At 34.2% G+C, this 13,498-nt stretch overlaps 1 protein-coding gene across 1 annotated transcript in view; it reads left to right on the plus strand.

Moving 5' to 3' along the window:
• LOC148941946 (uncharacterized) overlaps positions 1–13,498 on the plus strand; it is a 161,808-nt gene that overhangs the window by 99,524 nt on the left and 48,786 nt on the right. The gene's annotated exons all lie outside the window — the stretch shown is intronic.

The raw sequence follows: 13,498 nt of genomic DNA on the forward strand, positions 1-13,498 counted from the left end.
TTATTTCATTTTAATTGAGAAAATTCAGAATCTAAGTTGAACTTTTCTTCTTTCGGTAAAACATTTGGAACAGAACTTTAAATTTTTTCATCTCTTTGAGAAAAGTCGGAAGTGAATTTAAGAAAATTTATAATTAAAGCGAAACTTTTTATCTTCATAGAAAATAATCACAATCATAGTATAACTTTTCCTATCTTCTATGGAAAAATTTAGAAGTGAACTTTTAATATTTTATGTCTTGGTGAACTTAAAACTGAAGTGGAAGCTTTTTATTTTCTCTTGTGAAATTAGAATTGAATTGTGTTCTTTGGTAAAATTCAGAAGAGAACTTGAACTTTTCTATCTTCTATGAAAAATTGAGCCTGCTAGTAGTATCTTTATCTCTAAAATTCTTTTTCTTACATCTCTGACCTTTTTAATTGATATTCTGAACGTTTGACGTTCTAGCATACCCTAAAAATAATGAACACTTAACAAAATAATGCATAAGATATTTTTAATGAAATAACGAAATGTAGAATATTAATATAAAAATACGTTAAATACACTATTATACATTATTAGTACACTTGCGCTTCACTTTCCGTCAATTCATCTTTATATTCATTGATGATATTGTCTGCTAATGTCCTTTTTATTCTGCCTGCGATTTCACTGTCTACTGTTACGTTATTTTTACATAGATAGCAGTTTTGGCACGTTGACAAGATATGATTTATTATGTTAGTGCAGCTGTATGCATGTCTTCTTTTTCCTTTTGCTTTCATTCGAATGCTAACACCGGAAAGATAGCGATAGGATCTATCAACGGCTAACATGCTACCAGAACCATTAGCTAGAAGTTGTCCCCGATCATCGACAATTATTTTTAAGTTTGCATTCTCTTTGAGTACTAATTTCTCTGGTAATGTTACTCTCGCATATCCACCGTTTACACGATTGAAATTCTTGGGTACCCTAAAGAAATCTAACTTTTCGCTGTCATGACAACACATGCATATTTTTCCAATAGTGTTACCACTTGCACTCGTTTCATAGTTCAGGTATTTCTCCTTGTCAGCATTCAACACGACGATGATTTTATCATGTGCACATACTTTCGTCGAATAATTCCTCTTCACTTTTTACAGATATGAATTGTGTGTTTATCCTTCCACTGCGTAAAAAATACTGATTTAATGCATACAATAAACTATGTAGTGTCGATAACGTGCCATAGAGTACCAGTGGGAAAGCCGCGTCGTGTCTATGAACAAGCACAGAGTACGATTGGTAGAGCCGTAAGCATATTTCATGCCATTTTAAGATATGTAAAAAAAATACAGTAAAATGGGTTTAGGAATGACATTAAGAAAAGAACTTGTTGTGAAATGTCCTTAGAATAGTATTGCTTGGTGTTGGAGCATTCAAAAAAGGCAGTATAGTAAAGTTGTGAATGAAAAGGATGGGTACTTCAACTTGTAAAATGGGTTTAGGAAGGACACTAAGAAAAGAAATTGTTCTGAAATGCCTTTTGAAAAGTATTACTTGGTGTTGGAGCATTCAAAAAAGCTGTAAAGTAAAGTTGTGGGTGAAAAGAATGTGTACTTAAAATTAGAAAATTGGTATAGGAAGGACATTATGAAAAGAAATTGTTATGAAGTAACCTTTGAAAAGTATTGATTGGTGTTGGAACATTCAAAAAAGGCAGTATAGTAAAGTTGTGTGTGAAAAGGATGGGTACTTCAATTTGTAAAATGGGTTTAGGAAGGACATTAAGAAAAGAAATTGTTGTGAAATGCCCTTAGAAAAGTATTGCTTTGGTGTTGGAGCATTCAAAAAGCTGTAAAGTAAAGTTGTGGATGAAAAGGATGGCTACTTCAAGTTGGAAAATGGGTTTAGGAAGGACATTAAGAAAAGAAATTGTTCTGAAATGTCCTTTGAAAAGTATTGCTTGGTGTTGGAGCATTCAAAAAAGCTGTAAAGTTTTGGATGAAAAGGATGGGTACTTCAACTTGTAAAAGGGTTTAGGAAGGAAATTAAGAAAAGAACTTGTTGTGAAACGCCTTTTGAAAGGTATTGCTTGGTGATGAGGCATTCAAAAAAGCTGTAAAGTAAAGTTGTGGGTGAAAAGGATGGGTACTTCACTTGTAAAATGGTTTTAGGAAGGACATTAAGAAAAAAACTTGTGCTGAAATGTCTTTTGAAAAGTATTGCTTGGTGTTGGGGCATTCAAAAAAGCTGTAAAGTAAAGTTTTGTATGAAAAGGATGAGTACTTCAACTTGTAAAAAGGGTTTAGGAAGGACATTAAGAAAGGAACGTGTTGTGAAATGCCTTTTGAAAGGTATTGCTTGGTGATGAGGCATTCAAAAAAGGCAGTATAGTAAAGTTGTGGGTGAAAAGGACGGGTACTTCAATTTGTAAAATGGGTTTAGGAAGGACATTAAGAAAAGAACTTGTTCTGAAATGCCTTTTGAAAAGTATTGCTTGGTGTTGGGGCATTCAAAAGCTGTAAATTAAAGTTTTGGATGAAAAGAATGGATGCTTCAACTTGTAAAAAGGGTTTAGGAAGGAGATTAAGAAAAGAACTTGTTGTGAAATGCCTTTTGAAAGGTATTGCTTGGTGATGAGGCATTCAAAAAAGCTGTAAAGTAAAGTTTTGGATGAAAAGGATGGGTACTTCAATTGGTAAAATGGGTTTAGGAAGGATATTAAGAAAAGAACTTGTTCTGAAATGCCTTTTGAAAAGTATTGCTTGGTGTTGGGGCATTCAAAAGCTGTAAAATAAAGTTGTGGTGAAAAGGATGGATGCTTCAACTTGTAAAATGGGTTTAGGAAGGACATTATGAAAAGAACTTGTTGTGAAATGCCTTTTGAAAAGTATTGCTTGGTGTTGGAGCATTCAAAAAGCTGTAAAGTAAAGTTGTGGATGAAAAGGATGGATACTTCAACTTGTAAAATGGGGTTTAGGAAGGACATTAAGAAAAGAACTTGTTGTGAAATGCCCATTCTATGAAAAATTGAGCCTGCTAGTAGTAGCTTTATCTCTAAAATTCTTTTTCTTACATCTCTGACCTTTTTAATTGATATTCTGAACGTTTGACGTTCTAGCATATCCTAAAAATAATGAACACTTAACAAAATAATGCATAAGATATTTTTAATGAAATAACGACATGTAGAATATTAATATAAAAATATGTTAAATACATTATTATACATTATTAGTACACTTGCGCTTCTATTTCCGTCAATTCATCTTTATATTCATTGATGGTATTTTCTACTAATGTCCTTTTTATTCTGCCTGCGATTTCACTGTCTATTGTCACATTGTTTTTACATAGACAGCAGTTTTGGCACATTCACAAGATATGATTAATGACATTATTGCAGGAGTATGCCTTTCTTCTTCTTGTCCTCTTTAAAATGCTAATACTGGAAAGATGATGATAGGATGTATCAACAGGTAGCATGTTACCGGAAGCACTAGCAAGGAGTTGTCCCCGATCATCGACAATTATTTTTAAGTTTGCATTCTCTTTGAGCACTAATTTCTCTGGTAATGTTAGTCTCGCATATCCACCGTTTACACGATTGAAATTCTTGGGTACTCCAAAGAAATCTAACTTCTCGCTGTCATGACAACGCATGCATACATTTCCAATAGTGTTACCACTTGCGCTCGTTTCATAGTTCAGATATTTCTCCTTGTCAGCATTCAACACGACGATTATTTTATCATGTGCACATACTTTGGTCGGATAATTCATCTTCACTTTTTTACAGATATGAATTGTGTGTTTATCCTTCCACTGCGTAAAAAATACTGATTTAATGCATGCAATAAACTAGGTAGTGTCGATAACCTGTCATAGAGTACCAGTGGGAAAGCCGCGTCGTGTCTATGAACAAGCACAGAGTACGATTGGTAGAGCCGTAAGCATATTTCATGCCATTTTAAGATATGTAAAAAAATACTGTAAAATGGGTTTAGGAATGACATTAAGAAAAGAACTTGTTGTGAAATGTCCTTAGAACAGTATTGCTTGGTGTTGGAGCATTCAAAAAAGGCAGTATAGTAAAGTTGTGAATGAAAAGGATGGGTACTTCAACTTGTAAAATGGGTTTAGGAAGGACACTGAGAAAAGAAATTGTTCTGAAATGCCTTTTGAAATGTATTGCTTAGTGTTGGAGCATTCAAAAAAGCTGTAAAGTAAAGTTGTGGGTGAAAAGGATGGGTACTTCAACTTGTAAAATGGGTTTAGGAAGGACATTAAGAAAAGAACTTGTTAAGAAATGCCCTTTAAAAAGTATTGTTTGGTGTTAGAGCATTCAAAAAAGGCAGTATAGTAAAGTTGTGTGTGAAAAGGATGGGTACTTCAATTTGTAAAATGGGTTTAGGAAGGACATTAAGAAAAGAACTTGTTGTGAAATGCCCTTAGAAAAGTATTGCTTTGGTGTTGGAGCATTCAAAAAGCTGTAAAGTAAAGTTGTGGTTGAAAAGGATGGCTACTTCAAGTTGGAAAATGGGTTTAGGAAGGACATTAAGAAAAGAAATTGTTCTGAAATGTCCTTTGAAAAGTATTGCTTGGTGTTGGAGCATTCAAAAAAGCTGTAAAGTTTTGGATGTAAAGGATGGGTACTTCAACTTGTAAAAGGGTTTAGGAAGGACATTAAGAAAAGAACTTGTTGTGAAATGCCTTTTGAAAGGTATTGCTTGGTGATGAGGCATTCAAAAAAGCTGTAAAGTAAAGTTGTGGGTGAAAAGGAAGGGTACTTCAACTTGTAAAATGGGTTTAGGAAGGACATTAAGAAAAGAACTTGTTATGAAATGCCCTTTGAAAAGTATTGCTTGGTGTTGGAGCATTCAAAAAAGGCAGTATAGTAAAGTTGTGTGTGAAAAGGATGGGTACTTCAATTTGTAAAATGGGTTTAGGAAGGACATTAAGAAAAGAACTTGTTGTGAAATGCCCTTAGAAAAGTATTGCTTTGGTGTTGGAGCATTCAAAAAGCTGTAAAGTAAAGTTGTGGGTGAAAAGGATGGCTACTTCAAGTTGGAAAATGGGTTTAAGAAAGACATTAAGAAAAGAAATTGTTCTGAAATGTCCTTTGAAAAGTATTGCTTGGTGTTGGAGCTTTCAAAAAAGCTGTAAAGTAAAGTTTTGTATGTAAATGATGGGTACTTCAATTTGTAAAATGGGTTTAGGAAGGACATTAAGAAAAGAATTTGTTGTGCAATGACTTTTGAAAGGTATTGCTTGGTGATGAGGCATTCAAAAAAGCTGTAAAGTAAAGTTGTGGGTGAAAAGGATGGGTACTTCACTTGTAAAAAGGTTTTAGGAAGGACATTAAGAAAAAAACTTGTTCTGAAATGTCCTTTGAAAAGTATTGCTTGGTGTTGGAGCATTCAAAAAAGCTGTAAAGTAAAGTTTTGGATGAAAAGGATGGGTACTTCAACTTGTAAAAAGAGTTTAGGAAGGACATTAAGAAAGGAACGTGTTGTGAAATGCCTTTTGAAAGGTATTGCTTGGTGATGAGGCATTCAAAAAAGGCAGTATAGTAAAGTTGTGGTTGAAAAGGACGGGTACTTCAATTTGTAAAATGGGTTTAGGAAGGACATTAAGAAAAGAACTTGTTCTGAAATGCCTTTTGAAAAGTATTGCTTGGTGTTGGGGCATTCAAAAGCTGTAAAGTAAAGTTTTGGATGAAAAGGATGGATGCTTCAACTTGTAAAAAGGGTTTAGGAAGAATATTAAGAAAAGAACTTGTTGTGAAATGCCTTTTGAAAGGTATTGATTGGTGATGAGGCATTCAAAAAAGCTGTAAAGTAAATTTTTGGATGAAAAGGATGGGTACTTCAATTGGTAAAATGGGTTTAGGAAGGATATAAAGAAAGGAACTTGTTCTGAAATGCCTTTTGAAAAGTATTGCTTGGTGTTGGGGCATTCAAAAGCTGTAAAGTAAAGTTGTGGTGAAAAGGATAGATGCTTCAACTTGTAAAACGGGTTTAGGAATGACATTATGAAAAGAACTTGTTGTGAAATGCCTTTTGAAAAGTATTGCTTGGTGTTGGAGCATTCAAAAAGCTGTAAAGTAAAATTGTGGATGAAAAGGATGGATACTTCAACTTGTAAAATGGGGTTTAGGAAGGACATTAAGAAAAGAACTTGTTGTGAAATGCCCATTCTATGAAAAATTGAGCCTGCTAGTAGTAGTTTTATCTCTAAAATTCTTTTTCTTACATCTCTGACCTTTTTAATTGATATTCTGAACGTTTGACGTTCTAGCATATCCTAAAAATAATGAACACTTAACAAAATAATGCATAAGATATTTTTAATGAAATAACGACATGTAGAATATTAATATAAAAATATGTTAAATACATTATTATACATTATTAGTACACTTGCGCTTCAATTTCCATCAATTCATCTTTATATTCATTGATGATATTTTCTACTAATGTTCTTTTTATTCTGCCTGCGATTTCACTGTCTATTGTCACATTGTTTTAACATAGACAACAGTTTTGGCACATTGACAAGATATGATTAATGACATTATTGCAGGGGTATGCCTGTCTTCTTCTTGTTCTCTTTAAAATGCTAATACCGGAAAGATGATGATATGATGTATCAACAGGTAGCATGCTACCAGAAGCACTAGCAAGAAGTTGTCCCCGATTATCTACAATTATTTTTAAGTTTGCAGTCTCTTTGAGCACTATTTCCTCTGGCACTATTACTCTCGCATATCCACCATTTACATGATTGAAATTCTTGGGTACTCCAAAAAAATCTAACTTCTCGCTGCCATGACAACGCATGCATACATTTCCAATAGTGTTACCGCTTGCACTCGTTTCATAGTTCAGGTATTTCTCCTTGTCAGCATCCAACACGACGATGATTTTATCATGTGCATATACTTTCGTCGAATAATTCATCTTCACTTTTTTACAGATATGAATTGTGTGTTTATCCTTCCACTGCGTAAAAAATACTGATTTAATGCATGCAATAAACTAGGTAGTGTCGATAACCTGTCATAGAGTACCAGTGGGAAAGCCGCGTCGTGTCTATGAACAAGCACAGAGTATGATTGGTAGAGCCGTAAGCATATTTTATGTCATTTTAAGATACGTAAAAAGTTAAAAAAAATACCATGTTAAAAAAATTCAAAAATTAAAAAAAAAAAATGGGGATGGGGAGGGGTTCCGGGGGTCTTTGGGGGCTCGAGGGGCATTAGGGGGACCGGGGGCCTTTGGGGTTGGGGTAGAGGACCTCACAACACTGTTCAAATGGAACTTGTGTATTATAATGACCACAGAGTTTCACCCTCAAATCCTCTTCTAAAATATCTTCAAAAATCATCTTTTAAAATGTCTCTAACTGTTTCGCCGAAATAATTCCATAAAATGTCTAAAACGGTTTCGCCCAAATAACCCCTAAACGTAATTTCAGCGTGTTCCTTTGTTATTGGCATCTCTGCGCTGTCACATTTCAAATTACTAAGAAACCTGATTCCCGCGCTAAAACAATTCATCTCTAAGATGTTTCTTTGAGAATTGTTTCCATGGCGTTTGGTTATTAATATCTTTGGAGTTCGACCAGTAGAATTGTTTCCAGGGCAAGGAACATTAGTGACTTGGATCTATTCCTGGAGAAATGTTGACAGTACCTGTCAGACATTATTAAACTTTGCCCGGAAACAATTTGATTAATGACTGACAGCACAGGTGTTCCAAATTCCCAATCGCTTTCATTAACCATGTGTTCTCCCTAATGACTCTATGCACATGGCCAAAACAACAACAACAGCAAATAAATCGACCTTGGAAATTTAGGTCATTGACCCCATTAACCACGTGTTCTCCCTAATGACTCTATGCCCAAATATGGACTCCCGCTTGTAGTCAATAATGCCTTTCTACTACTCTGTCTCACAACTTTATTTTTTAAAACAATAAAAAACTTTAGCATAAAGAGCGAGGCGTTGAGGAGGGGACAGCCCCTTTCATATACGGAATAATTTCTGTTCGTTTTAAGTTTTAATGTCGCTTCTTACTTTCAGTTTAAAAAACTTGTTTTTTTTTATTTAATCTCAATAAAAGGCGAATGACACTCAAGCGGTTTACAGGGTTTGTAAGGGGGTACCCCTGCTTCCATGCTTGTTAGCTCTTACTAGTGAGCCTTGATTATTCTTGCGGTTTTATTTTGTTTCCGTGTTGCTGCTGATGTTAGGACAAAATAAAAGCAAAAACTGCTCGAAATCCCAATCGTTTCAATAAGCACAAACGACGCTCTGGTCCTTCGAAGGTTAAAGGGGGAGGTAGTTTTTACTATTTATTTCGGTTTATTTCAAGTTTGTCTTGATTATTTACTTTAAAATTTGCTCGTTTAAGATTCATCTGCTCATCCGTAGCAGTATCTGTCATTTCACTGTTTATTTTTGTTTTAGGTTTTATTTATTCATTCATTGTAAGCTTCGTTCGTCTTAAGTTTAACATATTAGACAATGTGACCTGCTAATTTATTAGTTCTTGTCCGTCTAAGAATTCTTCCATTCACCCATAGTAGTAACGGTTATGTTTGATGCAATTGTTCATCTTTTCGTTTTGATCATCTTCTGTTCGTTTTGAGTTTCATTTATTCATTCATTATAATTTCATTTATTCATTCATTGTAATTTCTGTATGTTTAAGTTTGAATTATTATACGACTTTATTTAGGCTCGTTTTATGCTTTAGTATGATTCTATGTTTCCTGGAAAAAGTCGTTTTTTCAAATGTTTTCTGGAAATAAATAGAACTATAAACGCTTAATTTTAATTTTAATGCAAGGCTCACATAGCTGATTGGTTTAAAATAGGGGTTTTCAAACTTCCTTTTTTGTTACAAATCATACTTAAGTTTCGTTTCAGAGCTAAAACTTGTAATCTTATTAGACGTTTTTATTTACATTTTTCAAGTTGCCCTTCTGCACCCTATGTAGAAAACATGGGTTGTCCCTACACAGGCACGTACGCAGGAATTTGTTTCGGGGGGGGTCAATTTGTTTCGGGGGGGGGGGGGCAAATCCTTCAAACCCATTATTCTGTGAGAAAAATCAGAAAATTATGGGAAAATGAAAAAAATTGTGAGATTTCGGGGGGGGGGGGCGGACCCGGAGGCCCGTCCCTGTACCTAAAGTGTCTATTTTCAAACTTCATACCAAGAGTATTTACCATTGACAAAAAAAAAATATCGAATTAATTAGTTTTTATTTATATTTAGCTTTATCAAAATAAATTAGACACCGTGAAGGCCTATTATATAAAAAATGGTGTCAATGGTTTAAATTGTAAGAGCAGAAGTAATAACAGTGGTAGCCCCGAAAGTTTCAACTTAATACCCCCAGTCGTTCTCGATATATTGCTGAAGTGTCTTATTGGCAACCGCAAACCCAATGCTTTTTGATTTAGTTTTAAAGTAGCATTTAGTTATAAAGCATAATGGGCCAATTGCATAATTGTGGGGGTTTGACATGCCCAATATTCCTAAAGATATAGTAGCTGGACCGTTCTATTATGCTGAGCAAAGTAGTTGTCTCAAAATCTTGACTGGAGGTGTTTGGGAAATAAATCGGCTTGATAGACGGGATGATTGCCTTCCAATCTCTTTTTACTCCTAGAAAGGACACTAGAACTTTTAATTTTGATTCGAATTAGCTTCTTTAAATGTTTCAACGGTATTTCTAGCTACTTTAGAGTGGTGCTGCCAATTTTTACATTTTTACATTATATACATTTTTCAAGTTGCCCTTCTGCACCCATGTAGAAAACATGGGGTCTCCCTACAGTGTCTATTTTCAAACTTCATGCCAAGAGTATTTACCATTGACAAAAACGAATATCGAATTAATTAGTTTTTATTTATATTTAGACACCGTGAAGGCCTATTATGTTTATAAAAAATGGTGTCAATGGTGCCCAACGTCATTCCACATGTATTCAAAGCTATAAACAATCTATAATTTGTTTTGAATTTGGATATCTCAGTTAGGCATGAGACATTTCCACAAATGTTGATGTGCTGATATATGAAACTAAAAGAGGAAAGAAAATAATAAATGAAAAATATAAGTGCTGATGAATTTTACAGTGACTTTCAAGAAGAAAGTTAAAATGTTTAAATTTGAATTTGGTTATTTATATTATTTCTCTTTTCTCAGAAACAAAGGCTAAAGATTTGTGGGATAAATTTTTAATCCAACTTGTTTTCTGAAATTATGTAGATGTGACTGTAATAATCATGATTGAAGCAGTAGCTGCAACTTAGTAAAGAACGAATGACAGCTCATAGTAACCAAAAGTTGACAAACGCGTCTTGAAAAAAACTGCTTAGTGAGAAAAAATTGCCATCTGATTTGCCACCGTAGAGATTTTGCCATCGTAGAGAGATATTTGATGGCTTATTTAAAAGCTCTTGCTCATATCTACGTGCTTTGTATAAATTTTACCATCTGCAAGTGCCATATGGCACTAAAAATAGTACTTTCGGTGCCGGCTCTCTAGTAGGAAAGCTTGGAAATATAAAAAGGGCCCCATTGTAATTGTCATAGTACAGAACCCTTAACGGGAGGTTTATAATTACTCCTCCCGTGTACTGTCCCTCCAGGCCCCATTAGTAAGTTTTATGAATTGTCTGCTCACCAACAGGCTACTGCAAAATTATTAGGGCTAGCTGTCTGCCACATCGTAGAGATATGTTTGATGACTCATTGAAAAGCTATTGCTCACATCTACGTGCTTTTTATAAATTCTACCATCTGTAAGTGCCATAAGGCAAAATAATGGAACTGTTGGTGCCATTCATGAATTTTGTTACTTTTGTACAATTAAAATTATTAAAAACCTTGAGCATAAAAATGAGTAGTATTTTAATAGCCGCAAAGTCATTGAACATCATACCCAAATAATGGATTGATGATTTATCAGGTAATATCTTGGTCTCGCCCAAAGGCTATTTTAGGGGGAACAGAGGGGGGTTGGGGCACTGGCCCTGGGCGCAAAATTTCAAATAAATAATTTAACGGTTATGATATATTTGTAGTTTTCGAAATTTTATTTTTATTAAAATAAAGTAAAGGGGGCAGTTGGCAGTAACTATAAGTAGATTAAATTCGAAATTTTCATTCTCCATACCTTCATCACCATTCCTTAAAAATAAAAGTAAGCAAACCGAGTTTAATCTTCTTAATGTTTTTGTGATATTCTGTATTCAAACCTATAAATGAAAGTATGTAAAAATTTGGAATGCAAATTTTTGGGAGGCAGGGGGGAGGGGGGGTCGCTACTCAAGATTTTCCCCCGGGTTCCAGAGAGGCCGGAACCGCCACTGGTCTCACTAGCTTTAATACTACTAATGAGTAATATACAATTTCAAATTATAAAAACACGCTTTAGTATTACTCGAAATGAAGAACAAATAAACCATAACATAAATTTCGGAAATTCGGTTATTTTTCTCTTTAGAACGAAGAATTTCCTAAAGTTATTCTATAGTCCTAAAGCTAGTCTATAGTACCTATAGCTAGTCTATAAAACTCTAAAGCTAGTCCATAGTCCTAATACTATCAAGATGGTTTCACTTTGGACTTGTCTACAAAATAATCACATAAAATTCTTTCAGAACCAAAACAGGAACCAATCATTGGACTGAGCTCATTGCGCAGAAGTGATACCAAATTAAAAAAAAAACAACAATCATAAAATGCTTTATTTTCTATACTTTAAAAAGTATCCTTAATTGGTTTGCTTTTACTCTAACAAAACTCCTATATTATTTTGTGTTTTCAGTAAAACGCTAGTTTTCTATAAGTACACAAACATAGGGAAATATTATCAGTGGTCTTATTTACACTGGTTTTATTGGTTCACACAACATAAATTGTGAAGCAGTAATTTTTGTTCGTTTTAACTTTCAAATTCGGTCTTTAGTTCCTTAGAAGAAACCTCTGTTTTTTAAATTAATTTGTAATAGAACCTATCCAGTTTCTTCTCTCTCTTTTATTGATATTCTATGGTTCAATAATTCCTTTTTTATTATGTTTTATTAGAGTGTATTCATTCTTCCGATACTAAAATAGACAACTTGTTTTATTATTATATCTCCATTGCATGCAATGCGGAAGCTTTCTATACACGCAACGATTGTCAGAACGAGATTTAATTTTGGTTTTAAACTTGAGAAATTTGTTTTGATATATGTGTGAATTAACTTTATTGAACAGGTGAGAATATTCTAAAATATCTAAGTCTGTCCAATTCTGTTTTTTATTGTTTGAAAATAATTAGTGCGTTTTCGCCTTTTCGAATGTATTTATGATAAAGTGAAACTTGGTTGGACTTCGTTATTCAGAAAGTTTAAAATTCACGAAATTTGGCACAGGTCCAGAATTAAATGGGTGTATTAAATGACAACGAAGACCACACTGCCTTTCCATCATAAATCCAAACAACAAGTAGAAAAAACAGGGATTTTTTGCTCAAGACAGTGGAACCTTAATTCTAAATAAAGATTTCGACCCTATATCCAAGGTCCGTCCTCAGCAAAAAAAGAAAATATAAAAGAAGTTCAAGTTAAAATTCGACTATTCAATCAATCAATCAACCTTTTATTTTTAAATAAATGAACAAACGAAACAATTAACAGGAACATTTCGACTCAAAGCATTGCTTGTGCGAGTCACACCTGATATTGGTAAACAAATTTATATCACACTAAGAAATGAAAAGAGGAGAGCTGATAACATAAGAGAGATAAAAAATTAGAAAGGAAAGAATTGAGAAGAGGTGGAGTCAAAGAAGGAGAGTGAGAGGATAAGATACAAAAAAAAATTGAGGCATTAACTCATGCAGTATCGAATACTGTGTAAGAGAGGTATCATTTTTGGAGTGTGCCAAATGATTTTATGGATTTAATAGATCCATTTAATGAGTTCCATACAGAAATACTTGTATAAACTGGAGAGTGTTGAGACCTTGTAAGCCTTTTTCTCGGTAGCATAAAATTATACTGGTTGCAGCGGAGAGCTCTTCCTTGATCAATTGTGCAACAAAGTTCGAAGTACCTGGAAAGACCTTGAGCAATTCTATTCGATATTGCCGAGTGTGCTAAACGCAGATTACTAACGTTGATTATCTCTGTTATATCTATTGTTCCAGTGTCTCTGTATAGGTCTGTTGAGGGGTATAGCCTGGGGAGGCAATATGTGGCCTTGACTGCACGGTTTCGTGATCTCTTTAATGATTTTAGATGAGATTTGAATGTATTGCCCTAGACAGAACAGCAGTAGTTCAAGTAGGGGAAGACAAAAGCATTATAAAGCATTTCCATCATGTCAGCACTTAGAAGCAGGCTAGCTCTATGTAACATTGACGTTTCGCCTGAGACTGTTGAAGACAGCTGGGTTATGTGATGTTTGAGGTCCAGGTTGTATTTTAAATATTTTCAGTTGTATTGCTGAGGAT

Source organism: Artemia sp. Qi Xiang Cuo, chromosome 17 (genome assembly GCF_049724085.1).
Source record: "Artemia sp. Qi Xiang Cuo chromosome 17, ASM4972408v1, whole genome shotgun sequence".
Classification (NCBI taxonomy): Eukaryota; Metazoa; Arthropoda; class Branchiopoda; order Anostraca; family Artemiidae; genus Artemia; species Artemia sp. Qi Xiang Cuo.